Genomic DNA, 19,259 nt, shown 5'->3' with positions numbered 1-19,259 from the left:
TTTCAATTGTCCCATCAGCAGCACAGGACAGACCGATGTTTGCTTTTTTTTCTTCTTCTCCATTTTACGGTTCTCAATCTCCACGCCGCTCTGCCACGAGAGGAGAAAATGCTTGTTTACCCAGAAACCAACGGGCCCTCTCTGATTGCCATCCCGACGGTAATGGCCAAGGATGAGGCAGATCAATAGCCATCTACACCCATTCGTAGAGCAATAACACGCGATAGGAAAACCCATTTACTTTTACTTACCTTCGCTTTATTTTGTTTTACCATAAGGACAGCCAGTTCTGATGAAGAGGGTGTTTGATTTTCTGTATTTTTTTATTATTATTATTATTACTGGGATGTCGGGTGACGATGACTCCAAGCACGACTACAATAAATGCCAAGATGCTATCATAAAACGGCCCTAGTTGTATAAGTTTTACAAAGACCACATCAACTCTATATGTTTATGTGATAGATATTTCTTGTTTGCTCATCTGACCTTGAAGGATGGATGCTGATGGAGAGCGGGGGCTTTAGTGTACAGCCAAGCAATGATTGCTGCCATATAAGGATAATACCAATTGATGGCCTCAGAAACATATAAAAACAGTCAGTTATTATCACACAGAAGGTAAGTTTTTTCTTTTTCTTTCGAGTCCATTTCGTGACATACAATTTATCCACTGACCGCCAAACAAACCAGAGGTCGCAAAAGGTCAGCTAAATCCTACATTCTTGCGTGTTTGTGTGGCCGTGTGCGCTACCACATGCATGTGCGTGCTCTTGCTCGGCGAAAAAAACAGGAAGTTTAATATGAGTTTGTGCTGAACTTGCCTCAGAGCCAGTTCACAAATCCTTGTGCAGTCAGAAAAGCCAGCTCTCCCAGGTGAACCGCGCTCACATCCAATTATCTCCAGTTCTCTCATATAAAGAAAAAAAAAAGGATAAAATCTTATTTTATTTGTTGAAAACACTTCATCACCCTCTCATTCAATATTAAATTCAAAATTGCACTTCACCCCCCCATGGAGAAAACTTTGCCTTCTGCCCCTTTGGTCTTGCTAGAGTGTTTCTCTTGATGCAAGGTGAATTATATTTTTCTATCTTTTCCATTCTGTGGCTGTTGTTTGCCTCAATCCACCAAACTAAACACCCGTTCTGGCTGCCCTGTGTATAACCTTGCATCCAACTCCAAAGACTTCCCCGAATCCTAAGCAAAGCTTCTGGGAATGATATTTCTTTACTTTGGCAGACAGCTGACCTGCTGTAGATATATTCTCTTTTTTTTTATTTTTTCAAATGTTATCACTCTCACTGTGCACTACTGTGGAAAATTTGTCAGACTAGTTTTGTCACGGTAGTATCAGTTCGAGACAGTTTTGCCTCTATTATGATGCTGCAGCCTTGATATATATACTGAACAGCGCATTAATAATATTTCATTCGTGGCTTGAAAGTCCCGTTTGTGGACTCCCTTTGTGTGGACATTTACTTAAGCAGCATATTTCATCTGCTCCTGTTTGTTCCAGAAACAAATGTTGGATACACATCACATGACATGGAGCTCATGATATCATTGGTGGGTTGGTTGCGTAAGCAGTACTATAGCACTGAAGTCGAGTTCACAGGGATCTGGAGGCATCGCTCTCTGTGCATGCAGATGTTTTCTATGTCAATTGCATTGTCCACTCCCCTAATCTTACATTACATTGCACATTATAAATATTCATGGAAGAAAACCTTATAAATTTCAATACATCTGTGTTGCTCAGAAACTGACAAAAGGATTAGGGAGCAAACAGTTACACTGCTGCATTCACACACACACACACACACACACACACACACACACACACACACACACACCGGTAATTACTGTATGTTGATTTCAATCATTGCAAAATCACATGAAATGTTTCTTGCATAAGCAACCATGTATGCTAACAGAGATTGCATTGCTATGCGAGATCCAATATATTGTGCTAATTGTTTGCCATGACAGCTTTCTTTCCAGGAAGTGATATTATGAGTCTTGAGGTCAAAACACTGTAAATACATGATTCCAACGTCCTTTCCCTCAATTCGTTATTTTTCTGGTGGAAAGAACATACAGATATCGACTGTACACGACAGACACCGAATATTGTCATCGCTGTGCCACACGCAAGCAACTCCTATGATGGAGCAGCCACACGTGTGTACGAAAGCGGTGCCTGACTGGGCTTTTCCCTAAAAGGTTAGGAGCACTCGCAATTAATCATCTGGCATATGCACCGCAACAAGCATTGTTTCCAAATTTATCACGATGCCAGGCCTTTGCAGGCATGCGTGTCACACATCATGCCATTCGACAGTGGGAGACACGAGATGTCAGCTGTAAATTAGGCGGCACACAATGACCCTACACCATTCCAGCTTTGGTTAATCCAAAGGGAGGCATGCAGGGGACAAGGCAGGACACAGTGATCCCTGTGACTTAGGTGCTCAAACACCATTTATGTGATTCATATTATATCCCCAAAAGTCATTTTGGGTGGTTGGCGCTAGAGCAAATGAGATTAGAAATGCTGGAGATGTTAATACCAGGCTCCACATAGGATATGTAACTACTACTTGGGTGTTTGCTGTAGTTATTAAGCTATATGGGAAGTTTAACCTACACACATCCATTTGTCCATATTAGCAGCCCCGATCTGTCAGTTGACAGACTAATGATCCGTCACTGTGCTCAGATTTGTTGGCTGAACTGTATCCTTCATAGCAGCCGATAATGCGGTAATGCTCGCAACTGCTGGTGTGAAATATGGCATATAAGTTGGGCTTTTCCTCTTGTGAACAGATATTCTTCGTCACTTGCTTTTAGACTTGACTAATTCACTTAATTTAAGATCAAGTTTTTTGAATTGTTTAAAAAAAAAAAAAAAAAAGAGAAAAAAATCACAGCATCTCCAGCATTACGTATAATTCAAAGCCAGAGGCTCTGGTGAAATAAAGGTTAGTTCCCGCGTTTGTTTCATAAAGTTTAGCGAACGAACTGTGACCTGAATATTTGAATGTATGTACATTTAATTGTGTATACAGTACGTCCACATGTGTTTCTGTGTGTATCTTACCATCAAATGTGTCCATAAACTTTCCCCAACTGTCCTCCTGTCTTCATCAGCACAAAGCTAGCAAACAGCTGCAACCCTGAGACAGCTGGTCATCCACACACACACACACACACACACACACACACACACACACACACACACACACACACACGCACACGCACACGCACACGCGCACACGCACACACACACTTCCTCTCCTCAGCCGCTCTTCAATCCTCTAGTATCTATCCCAGGTGGAATTGGGTTGAACAATGGCATGATGGGAAGGGTGTTGTTTGGTGGGCTCGGTGGATAGTGGAATCCTCCCCAAGGTGACCTCAGAGGGGTGTTGGGGGAAGAGTTGAGGGCTTTGACGGTGTAATGGACTGGTGTCACTCTGGCCAGAGATGCTCAGCAGAGTAATGATATCATCTCGATGCTGGGAGGTAAAAACGCACAACTGCAATTGGTTTGGGCCGAGTTTTCCTTTCCTCTCTTTGCTAGAATTGAAAGTTGAAGCTTTGACAATGCTGTTGTGTTTTCACAGCAATTTTATGACCTTAAGGCTTATAAACGTTATTTAACATAGATTGTAAATGCTTTTACCATATTTTTTGGGGTATAGACTATAGCTGTGACATAAAGTCAGATTCTTCTGTTTTAATATGAATATAATATTTCAAAAAATGTTTCTTAATGTACTTTACAATGACAATAAATTCCGAGAAATATATTCACAGTTTGTAATTGTAGATGTCCCATGATCCTCTGGTGTTCTATGCAGACTGAAGGTTACCTTATCAACGCAGCTCTGAGCATCTGTGTCAAAAGGATGACGAGGTCGAAACCTGTTTTAAAAATTGAATTCCCACACTTTTTTATTTCACATTCCCATGATGCACTGCTCTTGAGAATTAAGTTGACAGTACATTCCTATAAATAATGGAATTCTGGAATTTGTGCTGTGGTGAAGTATTTCTCCCAGATTGGATTGCAGTTTACAGCGTGTCAGTGTTTGACATTAATAGAGCAGAATACTGCTCACATTTCACGATTAGTTTTACAGTGTCAGCTCATATTTTGTGACTTTTTTTTAAAATATGAATACACTGAATAATTTACCAGTAATATTGAATAATACAGTCATTTATATCATAGAAACTGAAAATGTACATTTAAAAGATTCTTTACATTTTTAAAATAAATCTTGTGTTGAATTAGAACTTCTGGACATTTTCTGAATTCAATTATTACGGCTTCAAGAGAATAACATAATTCTAAAGTTGATGTCTACAACGTCGATTAATGCGTGCGTGTGTGTGTGTGTGTGTGTGTGTGTGTGTGTGTGTGTGTGTGTGCCTATAAGTTGTATGAAAAAGAAATCTGATAAATTAAATGCACAAGAGAGTAAAGGGGCATCATGTTAATAATGTTTTGCTTTGTGTGTGTGTGTGTGTGTGTGTGTGTGTGTGTGTGTGTGTGTGTGTGTGTGTGTGTGTGTGTGTGTGTGTGTGTGTGTGTGTGTGTGTGTGTGTTCGTGCACATCTACTTCAATAATTGTTCCTAACATAAAGTGAGACAATTACAGCTGGAGGGTAATTAGCAGATGCTGAAGCAATGCAGCTCATAAATCTGCCCATTTCCATTGATACTGTATGTCAATGAGGCTATGCATACACACAAGGTCTAATTCACGCTTTAATTACCTTGAAATGAACCAACTTTGAAAAAAAAAAAAAAGTATGTTGAACTTTCATATATATTGATTTTAATTATTTCAGCCCCAGAGGGTTCAACACACTAAAAGTGAAAACAGGAGAGCGTTTCTTCCTACCCTCCCCTCGCCTTCTCATCTTCTGAAAGAGAATTTGCTCTCTTGGTGTGGAGGTGTTCAGAAAAAAGAAAAAAAGAAAAAGCAAAGGGGAAAAATAGCCCGGGGCACCTGGCAGAGGATTTGACCTGTTCCCTTGCATTCAGAGGCAAAGAGGCAGAAAATGCACTTTTTCCCACACTAGCCATATTCAGGTTTAAAGATTGGAAAGTAAAGCGGTGCCCTTATAGGTGAAAGCCTTCATCTCTCCCTCAATATGGAGGTGCGTGCGGCGTGGAACAATCTGGACATTGTGCCGCACCGCCCCGCCCCCGATCTCAGCTTACACACCCAAAATAAGATAAATAATAATAACGTTTTCCACGTTTATCAAGGTTCCCGGGGTCTACCGCGTCACATTAATTTACTTTCAGTCTTATGGCATCACAGCTAGTCACGCGATGGTGGGTTAACCCCCTTGATGATGTATTATGTTGGATACATAATACGCCGTAATAGATGAAAGTTCACCCGTATGAAAACTTTCACTCAGCCTCTCTGTTTTTGTCCATTCATCTCGGCTAAATGAAGAGGTTCTGGTTCTCAGGCGTAGAAAATACACACCATCCCTTTTTCTGTTCGGCAAAAAAAAATTAAAAATTAAGTAAAAATCACATAATCTGACTCCATGATGATGCTTTACCCTCACGATTTTTACGAAAATGTGGAAAATACAATTTCATTCAGCAATTTTTGACCCTTAAATTCCACTAATAGCAAGTTTATATCAAAGTTAATTCATCAAAATCAACTTTAGCAGTTAAATGTCATCATAAACACCGTATCTGTGTCTCCTGTCCTCTACTGAGGGAAAATTTAAATGTGATAAACATGCAAGAAAAGACCGTTTTTATGTCTATCACACAGCTATTTCACAATAACTCATTCTTCCCACCTTGGCTCTGCTACCATGGGATAAAACAACAATTCCCCATCGCACAATAACCATTATTTCATATTTCTGGGAGGAATCGCTGACGGGGGTTGTTTTTTTTTTTTCCTCTTCAATATATTTTCATGGTGCAGTTGTACCCGATGATGGTTATGATAATTTGATCTGAGAAGACACAGAGATTTGAACCAGCAGATAGGAGGATGCAAATCCCTCAGTAAATCCCTACACTATATAGCCCCCAGCCTGCCGGGAGAGTTTAATATCTACTGGAATGATTAAACTGAAAAGGTGAAACCACCATTGTAGTAATAAGAAGTAGGGCCGTGCAACAGGGGTTGGAGAGTAGGCTAATAGTTTGCACTGCAACTCTGACCTCTAATGTCCACTGAAGAGCAAGAATGATAATTTTGCACATAAAATAAGCATTTGTTCCTTTTTATCTGAATTGCCATCACAAAATGGAAAAGCATTGATGAATGTTGTTGTTTTTTTTTGTCATTTTCAGACAGGAGATAAGCTTGCTATCCAAAAAAGTAGATAAATAAATGTAAATATGCAGAGCAGGGGGTCATAATTTGTGTTTTAATCAAGCTTTTTCCTGTATTTTGCTGTAGTCAAAGCGTAAAAGAGAATTTATTTGGATGATCCTTGACACTATCCCCAGATCTGAACACTTGCTGTCGTAAAACGATTCATCCACGACGGCACTGACACAAGGATGGAATCCCGGCTTCCCACCAGCAAACAGTGACAGTCGCGACTGTTTGGAAACCATAACCTCGTCCTGTACCACCGGTAGAAGTTAGAGGTGTTCACAATTGGATTTATTAATAATAAACTCAATAGAGAATAAATTGCATGGCCTACCAGAAATAAATTTCTCATCATTCAAGCAGCCGTTCCACTGAGTGACATGTTTTGTTAAGTCAGTTTGACATTTGAAAAAGTCATGTAGGGAAATCATCTCTGTCATGATTGCCTCCTCTTTGATTGGTCAACAGAGTCAAACGCCCAGCAAGGACTGCAGCGCCCGACTCTCCTCTCCTCATTTAAATGTCTAATAATAGCATTAATAAGTGTGGACCTTATGAAACCCCTGAGGTTTTCACCAGAACAGAAACTGATAGCACTGCTGGCTTCTTTGAAAAAGGTCATAAAAGGATTCAAAGTACGTAATTCCCCTGAAAGTAAATTTAGTGCTCTATAAAACACTGCCCTATATAAAACCAAGTAATAGTTTATAAGCAGTACCTGCTAAGAATCTTTAGACAAAAGAAAACAGAGCTTTCCAACTGTTGTATAGATGTAGAAAAAGTCATTTACAATAGCTTCTGAAAAAAACAACAACATTATGTTACCAATTAATTGAAATTAAACTTATAGTCAAGTTCTAAAACTATTTTGGGTCATTTCTCATGTTGAAACCCTCCTGGGCTGAATGTCGACCTCTGTTTTATTAAATGCTGGATGCTGATTGGAGCACAGCGGGTCAGAACACAATCAGGACCAACCGAGACAAGCAAGCGGGGGTAATTTACCACCCAGTGTTCAGTTCATGCTTTGTTACACTTATTTCCCCTCCCAAACCGACATGCAACCTGTAACATGATAAAAAAAAAAAAAATTCAACGTCATCTTCTAGTATCATCTTTCTAAACAGTATGCAGACACAAAAGTGACCAACTCGCAGGGTGAATGCATTGCAAGACTCATTCAGACTCCATACACAGTAATTCTTTTCGAGCCCCTTTAGTCTCTGCTGGCTAAATCCTCTGTTAGAGATAGAGGCTGAGGTGATCCCCAGCAGGATCTCAGTTTATCTCTCTTGCAAATCTGCTGCCAGATGACAGGGTTAGCTTTGTGGACTGCGGCTGCCCACGCCGTCTTAGACGTCGACACAATGCATGTTGCCTCAGTGTTTTTCTGCTGTTTTACTTTTCTAAAGACGGGGACTTTAAAAAGGGTTCAAAAGCTATTTATCTAATAAAAAATACAAAAGAAAAAAAAAACGTACATGTTTCTTGCATAATTCGTATTGAATCTGTTTTCACTCTTGCAAAGTTTCTGATTATAAAAAAAAAAAAAAAAAGTAGCTAAGAGTGTTTTACGTTTCATAGAGATTTCCCACAAAATTCTGAAGAAAAAGGGACAAAAAATTATCATCTTGCATCTATGGACACGTCCTGTGTGCTGCACACGCCCAGCCGCTGCTTTGCAGGAACACACGTGTCTTGTGTCATTATTTCATCAGCGCTGTGCAACCAGCTGCTGTTGTTGCTTGCTCATTAAACATTTGTAGAGTCAATATAAATTCCACCAAGCCTCCCTTCCTCAGGGCAAACACTGGGGAAATACAGTATGTAAACGGCGCTGCACTCATCATTCATCTATGCAGAAAATAGAGCTATCTTCCCACCGTACTGTATCAATAACTGAGGGATGGAGGGGGGTCCAGAAGCAAACCTCGGCAATTCATTACGGGCTCGTGTTGCCTCCGGCAGATGAGAAGGTTCGCTGCTGTTGACACCTCATGTCTCTGCAGAGAATCACTGATTATTGTAAAATGTCAATCTGAAATATCAAATGAGCATCTGAGAGTTGCACTAATGCAGTATTCTGATGCACAAGTTTTATAAAAGAACTTTTTTTTTTTTTTTTTTTGAGTTTTGTACTCGGATATATTCATGAGGGAACATCCAAAAAGAGTTTCAGCTCACGGTTACTTTTGCAGACACAAATTTTTTTTGATGAGATTTTAGCTCCGAGGAAGGAAACAGATATATTTACTGTATTTATCTGTTTGTTAATCTCTAGTGGGTCATGCATCTTCACTCATGACTTGATTTATAGAAATTTGTGTCATATGAGACTTTGGGATTTTATAGATGAAACTTTCACAAACTTTTATGCAGTTTTCTTTTATGCACCAATTCACCAATTTATCTAACAGACAACTTTATCTCTACTGGTTACTGGTTGGACGTCCTCCTCGGTCAAGGAGAACCGGAAATAATTGATATCAACAGAGGAACAACCAGTGTGTCTCTGTCTCTACAAGGATCAGACAGGGGTTGAATTAAAGGAAGGACAGAATGAATATCAAGACACACACACACACACACACACACACACACACACACACACACACACACACACACACACTTTCTGCCCGAGGAGAAAGAAAACCGTAAATAGCCTTTTTCTTCCATAAAGTTGTATTTCTTCCTATATCGTTTTGCACATCCTGGGCTAGCAGAGCACATCTGTGCATTATGCTACATTGCATTTAAAAGGTCGGTACATTTGATGTCATTGAGAATTCCACCTCTTGGACTACATGTAATGAGTTTCCACGCAACCTCAACGTCGACCGAGACGGACGCCACAGAAGCTGTATTGACTGCTGTGGGAAGTAATCTGGCAACTGAGATACCGCCCCCGCTTTACCGGTGTGAGAATAGCCTGCTGAGAGTAAAAGCACTCGGGGATGTGCTTAGCAAATGTCTCCTTGTGATCCCAGCTAGGTAGGCTCTCCTGCAAAAAGACCCGAAGAGTCACTGCAACTCTGGAGTATCACACAACATTTTTTTAATACGGAAACTTATTAAATGTTGGGGAGCATGAGAAAGCCATGGGAAATGTGAACATTAAAAAAAAAAAATTTAATTTGTGAACAATACCAAGAGGCAGTCAGATATAAAAGCGTCTTATTAGTGTCGATGCACATAAACATAATTTAATTAAATAGCGTACAACAGAGAGCACCGTAGGCAAACATTCACATCTCATTGAAATTGGCTTACTTGCTAAAATCGCATGCTTCAACCAGCTTAAGTTCACACGGGTGAAGTGTGCAAACACCAAGTTAGCTGACTCTCCCCCACAAAAAAAAAAACAAAAAAAAAAAAAAACCCCGACGGCTGACCTCAAATTTCCTTTTACTCAGACACTTTGAAATCCAGTTTGTTTTTTGGGCCCCTTGAAAAGACAACACTCACTTTTTCATCATGTAAATTCTTGCGGGTCTAAAATTCAAACACCAGATGCAAATAGTTTGTGTATATTTGCTCATATACTCTGTATTTATTATTTTGTCACATATATGTAATATACATTTATGAAACGGTGCCTCAAATAGTTTTTTTTTTTTTATACAGTGTGTGTTGGACTTAACCTCTCTCATCAGGTGAAACATGATTGAAGAGATAAGACAAAAATGTAACCTTAGCATGAACTCTGTCTGAACGTATGACCCTGAGTGGTATGATCTTCCTCTGGTGTAAAGCTAAATAAGTCCAATATGTGGCAATGATTCAGAGAGAATCAACATCCCTCAACTTATCCTCCCAGAATCTAAAGTTTGCTTTTGATCGTATCACAAAAATCCGTTGGTGCAACTTAATCGAATTTACAATGGAGGAAATGTGTCGTAAAGGGAATTTTTTTTTTTTTTTTGAAAAATCACAATTCAACATCAATCTGAAAATTGTTTTTTCGACGTATTTTGCAATCGAGAAGGTGGTGTTTAGGAATGAGGTGCCAGACGATCAACACTCGACTCCACAAAACATAAGTAAACACGAGGTCCAGAGATAGCTGATGGCTGTCAATCAGAAACCATCCCAGCTGCCTTCGCCCGTCATCCGTCAGTCTTTTCCCATGGTTCCTCTGGGCTGGAGTATCCCAGGCCGTGTTTCTAGACAAACAGATCAGATTCCTCCTCAAATAGGCCGCCGCTGTCCCTTTTGATAACAATGTAATAATTCAAAACAAATGATTCAGCTCTCTGATGAAAGCGCTTTTATGGGCGACGAAGACGCACCCTCACGCTGACATCTGTTCGATTTTATCTCCTTGAACTTTATCCTCTGCTGGAGAATTTACTGGCTTTGACCAGAGCAGTGTGTTAAAGTCAGACTAATAGTAGAGCAGAGACAACTGAGACATTAGACAGGACAGCACATCTCGGCCTGTTCTGCACTTACGCCAATGTTCACAAGGATGTTTTCGGCATGATGTCATGAAATTTTGCAAACTGAGCGCATTTTAAAGCCCAAATAATATCACCTGGTAGACAGTCCAGTATGACAGTCGGTTCAAATCTCATTTCTTCCTTTTTTCTTTTTTAAATACTTTATTAATCCCACAAGAGGAAATTCTTTTTCCTGCTTTTGAGCAAGAATGCTCAAGGATAGCCTGACTTGGGAAAATTTTGGACTGGGATCGCTGACCAACCAAAGCAACAGCCACCTTTCGAAGGGAGGATTTCAGTGTAAAGTTATATTTTATATTTTCCTTTAAAACCTTGGTTTAATGTGAAACATTATGTCCAGAATCAGATGAGTCTGGATTATGGAAGAAAAATCAAAACAGACACAAACTTTCAAAGACGAGTTTCAAAGAAAATATGTCATTCAAGCTCAGCTCAAACGTCTAAACCGAGATGCATCTGCAAGCTTCAGGAAAAGCTAATAAGTACGAAAAAGTGTGGTATTTTCTGTAAAATAAAGGTGTTTTGTGTTTAACTGAAATCTCTATCAGTGTCAAATAGCTTGATCTTATGACTGTAACTATTTGTAGGAGAGCTGAGGTTATAACGGACCATTGACTCCGCTTTTCTGGAACAAATGTGAATGAAAAACTCCATGAAGCCCAAACTTGGCTTGCTTAATTCCTAATGTCTATCCATCTACTTTTCTCATGCTTCTCTATATTTCTTCTTTTGACGAGGGGTGGGGGGGTGAGGTGGGGTTGGTGGTGGTGGGGGGGGTTGCTTCTGCTTTAGTCCCTGGCCATGGTTGGAGCTGTATGCTAAAGCCATGGTCAGGCCCCAGAGATTTCCAGCCTCTTAGATGCCTATAACTCATCCCTAGCCCTGCTTCTGAAGGGAGATTTTCTCCCCTCAATCCCAGGCCTGAAATATCCTTTCAAAGGCCGCAGACTGGAGACAGATATGTAGGTGTTTTAGATAAGGTAGGAATTGCATTAAAGGATTTTTCCGTTTTAAAGCTGTTGCCATCTTTTTTTTCTGCCCTTTCCCATAGACTTGAGAAGAACAGTTGAGAAAGGATGGGAAGAAGGGTAAGGCATGTACTTTGGCACAGACTAGTCCGTACATTTGTGGTCAGTTCACAGCTCATAAAAGACTAGCGCTAACCTCAGTAAAAATTGAATAATGTAGAGTGGCTAGAGGCAACGCAGAACCTTCTCAAAGAATACTTAAGTTATTGACCCAAGTTTGGAGGAGAAGCCTCCGAGCTCATTGATCTGTACACCAACGTAATTAAAGGGACGGTGAAATGAATCTTCATGGGGAAGAAAACATAAAATAACGAGTGATGAAGATGCTTGCCAAATGCAACCATTAAATTAAAGCCTTTTTTTTTTTTTTTTTTTTTCCCCCAGAAACTCAGAGAAGGATCGTTTTATTTTGCAAAGCACAAGAATAAAAAGAGAGTCTGCGGCGTGTGAGAGTGTAAAGTTGGTTTGAACAGCGGGTCTAGTTAGGTCCTGGTGTGTAGGTATGTACACAAATTTACAACTTGCGCTCTCCACGCTTCTCTTTTTTCATGTGGTTTGGACATCTGCTTTAAAACGTTATAATTATGTGGCCTTCTTTTTTCCCCCAGCCAACTGTGTTTACATTTGCCAGCCTATCATGCAGACAGTCAACATGTTGTGTGGCGGTGTCTGGTGGAACGAGCTTCTTAGACCGACCGTCTCTGTGTATCCAAACCCGAACCCAAATTCATTTTGGAATTGACTCTATATCGATGTATTTTTCCCCACAAGAAAACTCCTGATTAAAAACTTTCTCTCATCACACATTAAATTGACATTTACATTCATTTAATTTGAAATAATTAAAATACAGTGTCGAAAATTTCCTGCATAATTAGCTTGTGGTGGTATCTGTCAATACAGATGACTTCATAAGGTAAAATATCTAAACTGTTTTAATTTCATTCTGATGATCCATTAGAATTTATCCCAAAATTTAATAAAATAAATTTACTTGTGTTGTTCTTTTTATCGGCATGACTAAAACAGTAATGGATGATAACTTTGAGCTGGTACATCTTTTTTTGTTTGGAAAAAAAAAAAAGTTTTTGTCGAGGCAAAGCAAAATTCAACTATTAAAATATTTTTATATGCTGGTATTTGAAGCATTTGAAATGCTGCAGGACTGAGACTAGATATTGCTGAAATAATACATCACATATTCTCCTTTTGAGAAAATTACAGGCGAGCACACTCCGTCTAAGGCAGGGCGCTAGACTAGACAGGGACTAGGACCCACTTGGTCAAAACCCACACATCAGTGGATTTGTAGGAGCATGGGAGAGAAAAATAAGAAAGAGAGACGGGGAGAAGAGAAACTTGCTGAAAGCATGCTTGTGGCGGTGGCTGAAATGGAGGAGGGAAAGGCTCAAATTTGCACACGGCAAAGCTAAAGATAACTTGTAAACAACTTTGAGGCAAAAAGTGTAGTCCTTGCCATCCTACTGCCATCATAACGTCTTCTTTTCCAACGCACGAAACAGGACGTCTGGTTTCAAGATCTCTAAGGTAAGACTTCATTCATACAGTTTGCTCTGTGCTATTATTATAGTTGCTCTTGTCCTTCCAATTATGTGTATCTCACAGCTGATATTTAGGTGCAATTGAACTTCTGCATTTTCCATGAGGGAAGTTCTGCGTCCTTACCTTTCGGAAACGTTTGTTAAATACTACAATATGTGCAACGATAGAGATTATGGTCTGTCCACATCAACGCAAGTCGACTTTTCCAGCAGCGGGGGCATCCATGTCCTTGGATGCAAGTCCTCACCTATTTCTCTGCTTTGTGTTTTATTTTGTTTTCTAATCTATCGCAGCTCATTGGCTCATTTGTTGTTTGGTGGTGTACATTTTACTTATTGAGCAGTGGAGTTTTGTACGGCCTAGGCAGAGATTAAGACAAATTCTGATAAGGACTGGAAGTTGACTCTCAGCATTAAGGAGGATTAATGTTTAGCTCTGTGTGGCAGGGGCCTTCTCAGTGGCTGTGTTTACGCAGTGTTGCAGACCCTGCATTAATCCAAAATTAGTATAAAAGATCAGCTGTGGCCACTGAGGCGAACCTTCACAGGGCTTAGGCCAGTAATCAAGTCTCACTTTGGGACAATGAGTGCCTGGAAGGTCAACGAGAGGCCTGTGAGGAAGGGACAAGGAGATTGAGGTGGGTGGGTGGGTGGGAGAGCGGTGAGGGACTCTTGGTGACCACATGGTTTAATTTAGGTGAGACACACACACACTCGCATATGGTTTACCCCCACAGTGTGCGCCATCTCCTCTTCACATTGGGGTTTCACAACCATAGTTTGTTTTTCTTACAGTTGCAGAAGACATTAGAGTTTATAATTTAACACTTAAAAGACATTTCTCCTTTTTTTTCCCCCCTGAAATCTTATACATGTATTTGATGTCACACAAGTTTACATTTCAGTGTACCGAGTATTAGCTCTGTCACATAATTATAATGTGTGCTCAGGGATTATATCAATAAATAGTATAATACTATCTAGCCTCTTGTAGCGTAGATCAACATCTCCTGTTCCAACCAAAACCAACAGTGAGCAGAGCTGGTCGGAGAATCGCAGGCCGTTTCTCGGCTCCAGGGTCGTCTTTTACAAGAAAGTAACACTGTGTTAAATTGAAAACAAGCAGTATAAAAAAAATTTTTTTTAAAAATCTGTAGGAAATTTTCCACTGCCAAACTGGTGTTGGCTGGTACAACACAAAAGGCAATACCACTGAATTCAGTTAGGAAAATAAAATAAGGGAAATATAGCTCAGCATAAACCACAGCCCTTGGATGGTGATGGGGACTTGCAGAATTGTTGATATCTTCATTATTTTTGTATTTTAAAACCCCTCATACTGCAAGCAGCCACATTCAAACCTGTTTCCAAAAAGAAGGCAATTTTATTGGTATTTTAAACAAGGCCCACCATACAGTGCATTTAGCGTTATAATGGCTCACGTTGTAAAAGTGAATTTCTGTGCTGCTGCTGCTGCAAAAAAAAAAAAAAAAAAGGGTCTGAGGAACTTGCTCTTGTAAATACTTTCCAAACGACTATAAACTTCTTAAATTATTTATTTATAGGAGTTTTATAGGACCTGGGCAAATTACACTGCCCTTGAAAAAGAAAACAGAAAATCATCTCCTCGATCAAGCATTCATGGCACGTGTCAGACTTTATCCTGCGCTAACTTTTCCACAGTTGACCCATCGTGTTTTTCATGCACACATGTTGACAATAGACAAAGTACAAATGAAAGGCTAACAGCATTTTTTTTTTTTAAATAAAGAAACAGACACACAGCCAAATGATAATTTAGGGAATTTGCACCACATTGTGGTAGAGGCAGTCCTCAACTGCCAATAAGGTACCAGCAAATCCCCCACCCCAGCCACCCACTGCTCCTACTAAGATTAGACAAATTAAACACTATTATTCACGTCAGTCCCACAGCTGGCCTTTTAAGTGGTTCTATGTTAACTATCATAATGGTTTGCTTTGAAAGCCTCAGTCTTCTCCTTAATTTGCAATATGAAAAAGCACTTTTGGCTGAGTCTCAGTGGGATTTTTTTTTTTTTCTCTCCTGCCTCATGTTACAGAGGAAAAATGGGTTTTCTTTACTCTAAAACAAATGAGAGTCTTAAAATCTGTGTAAAGACTTTAGGATCCCTGAATTCAAAACATGATCGACATGAGATTTTAAGTCCTTTTCTAATTATTAATGCTTAGCACAGCAAGTAAATTTAAATATCAGGACCCTTGAAGTCTGTGTCCCGTCTGAAAGAGGACTGCCGTACGTTTTTAACGTAGTCTGTTGTTGGGAAAAAATCCCTTCCTTTTGTCCCTGTATCCTCATAACCTGATAATGGATGTGGTATTGGCCGGGGGGCCTGTGGCCTGAGGACAGCCGGTGATGGATAACGTAGTTTCAGAGCCATCATCACCGTACAGCATGTGCCTTGTATCTGCAGTAACATACCCCCCCCACACACCCTGAGCATACTGTGCTTATGGAAATAGGGAAATCATCTAAGTGGTGTTTTCTTACCTGCATTATGCTTTAAACTAAAGCATAATGCAGGTCACAAAACCATAGCATCATTGCTAACCCAAACCCCCACCAACAAGATTCTGAAAGGTTGGATTTTGAAGAAATTTTTTCATAGGAATGGATCTAGTGCCAAAGACAGAGCCAAGTAAATGCTGAGGGAGAGAATGACATATATTAAAAGACCAGTCAACATAAAAACACCTAGTTGTGAACAAGCCATGTTCCACTGTTCACAACTGGATCCATCTGGTGACCTTGCTCAGATTTTGGTGACAACATGCTTCTAGAGAAATGGAATGAGATCTTGGTTCTCTGGTAGCCAATAAAGTTGTCCCACAAACTTCAATATCAACTAGATAGTATAAAAAGGGTCTACTGGAAATCCCCGTCTGATTGTGACACAACAGTCAGAGGAGGGAATTTGAAGTAACCAGTTACAAGATGCACACTTTTAAGATCCCTTCATAGTGAACTGGAAATTTGGATATTCTCATTGAATTCTGCCAAGCAGTTTTTAAGGAGATGTGGATCGACCATATCCTGTTACATACAAGGGTAACTTTATATGCCCCCATTGGCAAGGGCATAATAAAAAGGACTTCTGGTCTGACATTGCAGCTCACCATCAGAGATTGCTAAGTTCATATAATTGGCGCCAAAACTGCCCGAAGCACATAAAAGTCAGCAAAAACATCAATGGTAGGTTTCACCAGGGTAAATATTTCACATGAAGGTTGGTTTATTGTCGTGTGTACATGTGTAGTACCAGACAGGCATTGTATAATGTCTCCAGAGGCAGTGTACAGAGCCATAGAAAATAACCTTGATGATGTCATCAGGGTTATCTTGGCTTGGCAGGAGAATTGAGGTCCCTATACCACAAACATGAGGTGGGGGTTTGAAGAAAGAAAAAAAAGGGTATTTTAAGAGGCACAGATGGTCTAATGAAAGACACTACTGCATGAGTTGTATGGTAGAAGTAGGATGTAGAATTTTTGAGGCATTACCTAAACACTCGCATTGGAACTAAAATTTAAGATGTGTTGCAAGTCCCTTGGCTTCAGTTTCACAAGACACCTAGTTTAATGTATGTACACAACACTGATGGAGCAGACCTTAACGTACATTGCACCAAACAGAGCAGTAAGAACTTAGATGCCTCACTTGTGGTCTCAAACCTCAGCATCTGTTGCCAAACAATAAACGTAGTGATGTGTTTGTATTGGTAATGGCAGCCATCACTGAGAATATCCCTTTGAAGGAGTAAATAGGGATTAGAGTTACAGTATCAGACAAGTACTGTAGGGCATAAACTAATCAACTATATAACCACAGTCGCAGCCAAAAACTTCTATTACTCTGTCTGAACAAAAATTCCACTAGAGGCAGCAAGCCAGCAACAAAAAACAAACAAAACACATCCACAAAAAAAAAAAACTGTGGCTCCATAATGGTCCAATTAAAACTTTTTTCTTGGTGTCAGACGTCACAGTAAGGCAAGTTTGAATTTATAGGTTTTCAGGAAAACTAGATAAAACATAGTATGACTCTCAAGAGTAATCGTTGCTTAGCCAACACCCAATCAAACTCCAACCTAAAGTCCAGTTGTTAGCCCACTCTAGACATTCATAGCATAACTGGCTGATCATTGTCCTCGAGTGCCTGGACTACAACTAAAACATCAACCAAGCAACAAACAATACATAATTAAACATAAAATGAATTAACAAGATGGTGAAGAAAATCGCTCTTTGTCTGGATCAACTTCAAAATGTAATGGTTTCTTCCCCATTACATAACCAACCACCAATGAAAGCAGAACGTCCTTGGATTGAAGTAATTAGGTGCAAATCGTAAAATGGCTTAAAGTTACTTGAAACAATGTGAAAAGGTGGACTTAATAATTAAGCTGTTAGTTTTATTGCAATTGTTTTTTTCTGTTCCCTCATAGATGGTCTTCGGTAGGGAGTGAAAATCTGCCTCACTTTAAATTCAAGCAAGGATTTTATGGACATGAAGGCAGGAACAAATTATTTCTTCCTGAATATTATTTACATATACTGTATATACAGTGTTTATATACAGTATATATATGGAACAGTTATGACACTCTAAAATTATGTTAAATGGAAAGTCCATGTATAGTTCTTTATTTCTCCTAACATAGCAGATGCCTTACTCCACATTGTTCATGTGATTCCTTCTGGCAGATGTGCTGTGATTGGTTGGACGCTTCGTTGACAGGTAGTGGGTGGAGTTGGTGACAGCGTGACAGCGTGTGACTTTTCAAGTGAGCTCATTCAAATTATATATATATATATATATATATATATATATATATATATATATATACACACACTATAAAATTTGAGCCATGTTGGGAGCATGAACAATATTTTTATTGAAGTTATACCTCAAAGGACTAGGGGGCTTTGAAATACAAAATCCCACTGCTGATAGATCAGGACTTGTGCAATGTCATAACTCAGATATTATTGTATTGTTTTGTCTGGCTTTCTCATAAACACTACACATTAGCTGAACTATATGAACTGAACCCAACACTGATTTCAGCCACACAATCACACTCCTCCGACTTGAGCCCGTGCGCTCATTACAAAACCAACAATTGGAAAATGCTTCAACAGTCTCTGGTATCACTTCCAACAGCATCACTGCAGGAGCGAAAAGACAGCTCGCTTCCACATTATCAATTTCAATGAGTCTCACATATCGTCTCCAAATCCAGGGAGCTACACATAGCTTGCAGTTGCAGAGGAGGGAAGGAAAAGGTCTCCAATAGGTCGAGATTGTTTCTCTATAAAAATAATAAGAGAAGAGCTCATGTCTCTGAAACATGATCACTTTGTCTTCCAGACATATACAGTATATGAGGCCCAGCTATGTGTCCTGAGCAGGGAAGTAATTATTATTCTTTGCAGTGGAATTTCTTGTATTCCATGTCTTTATGTTTTATCATTCAATGCAGCTTCTCTATATTCCACTATTGGTAGCGCATTAAATACATAAGACATTCTGACTTCTTCTTTTGTCTTCTCCTGATAAGGTCTTAAACTGGGAATAAAACTGGGAAGTTTTATACCCATTGCAAGCCTACCCATTAAACTGGGCTCAGGACCAGGACTGCTGTGCTCTCAGTAGCTGGTTTAACAACAATGAGACTAATCCTGTTAAAGTATTTGTATTCTTGTAGTGATTATTTCTTTATTAATACAAAGAAACCGTGGATGGTGTTAGTCATCTCTACTGTATATCTAGTGAATCAGTCTTGTGAA

At 39.6% G+C, this 19,259-nt stretch overlaps 1 protein-coding gene across 1 annotated transcript in view; it reads left to right on the top strand.

Annotated features, from left to right (window-relative positions):
* Positions 1 to 13,221: 13,221 nt before the first annotated feature.
* pitx2 (paired-like homeodomain 2) overlaps positions 13,222 to 19,259 on the top strand; it is a 47,679-nt gene continuing 41,641 nt past the window's right edge. The window contains exon 1 of the mRNA XM_068325521.1: positions 13,222 to 13,416. The gene's annotated coding sequence lies outside the window, so the exon portion shown is untranslated. The remainder of the gene's footprint in view (positions 13,417 to 19,259) is intronic.

This window comes from Antennarius striatus, chromosome 10 (genome assembly GCF_040054535.1).
Source record: "Antennarius striatus isolate MH-2024 chromosome 10, ASM4005453v1, whole genome shotgun sequence".
Lineage (NCBI taxonomy): Eukaryota > Metazoa > Chordata > Actinopteri > Lophiiformes > Antennariidae > Antennarius > Antennarius striatus.
The sequence above is the reverse complement of the archived record's forward strand: the minus strand, read 5'-3'. Positions and strand labels throughout refer to the sequence as shown.